The following is a 1,132-nucleotide window of genomic DNA, read 5'->3' on the forward strand; positions in this document are numbered from 1 at the left end:
TACTCTAACAGGGTGTTTCCACTAGAGGCCTCTTGAGACAGGTCCTTCTGTAAGTGAGGTAGCCCTGAGTGACAGGCCAAGACTAGTAATTGATCCAATAAGTAGGCTCTTGGTCGTATTCCCGTGGAGGAATCCTTCTTGACTCTAGGCCCTGGCGCCACCTCCGAGGAGGTTTCTTTGGACACAGCTGGTACGGTGGCCCCTGCCGTCCCGCAGTTCTGGGCACCGAGCCAGCCGCCCTCATTACACCAGAGGATAATCTGTTAATCTCGAGAGACTGGTTCCCGTGGTAGACTACTGGTAGCCTGGGTCGACTACCAATCTTGTCCCAGTGGGACCTGCAACACACTGTGAGGCTCTAGTAATGTCCCTTGGCAGCCTAGGCTTCTGGCCGTCGGGAGTAATGTCACTGACAGCAGTCTAAGTCCAGGACAGGGGCAACTCCCGTAGCGATATGGTGTGGTTGGTACTTAGTGGCTCGCCATGGTTCTGGCTTGCACTCCCCTCGGCATGGCGGCGTGGGTAAACCGTTCCCCATAGCGACCCATAGAGGACGCTGCGTCCTCTACTTTTTTGTGCCATGCTGCGGACACAAGCTTCAGACGAAGAAGTGAATGATGTGCGCTACCGGCGCCTATTTTGTACTAGTCGCGGCGGTAGTGATGTCATGGCTGTCGCCGGCCAAACAAGTTGGTGTTTTTTCAATGTAGGCTTCAGACACGGGTCACGACGAGGCGTTCCCCATAGCGACCCATAGAGGACGCAGTGTCTCGTTCCCCTCAGGGAACCATGGTTACACAAGTAACACGAGACATTAATAAATTACTCACAATTCGGGGGGGTTTTTTTCGTTTTTTTTCCAAAAATTAAGAACTCTGTGTTCTTCAATTAAAACAATAGTTAATGAGGTGAAATTTTTTTATTTTATTATTATTTTATGTTACAGTATATTATTATAATACATCTCTTATAAGAAATACATTAAAATGTATCTAATTCAGTTTATACTAATTTAGTTTATCTAATTTAGGTTACAGTTTGATTATTTTAATATATGAGTAATAATTTAGCTAATTAAGAGGGTGTATGTATATAGGCTACTGTAGACACACACACACACACATATACATAT

General features: G+C 46.0%; 1 protein-coding gene across 1 annotated transcript in view; it reads left to right on the plus strand.

Moving 5' to 3' along the window:
• Window positions 1-1,132, plus strand: part of LOC107587964 (rho GTPase-activating protein 44-like) — a 75,316-nt gene that overhangs the window by 47,866 nt on the left and 26,318 nt on the right. The window lies entirely within an intron of this gene.

This window comes from Sinocyclocheilus grahami, unplaced genomic scaffold, assembly GCF_001515645.1.
Source record: "Sinocyclocheilus grahami isolate Dianchi unplaced genomic scaffold, SAMN03320097.WGS_v1.1 scaffold97.1, whole genome shotgun sequence".
Classification (NCBI taxonomy): Eukaryota; Metazoa; Chordata; class Actinopteri; order Cypriniformes; family Cyprinidae; genus Sinocyclocheilus; species Sinocyclocheilus grahami.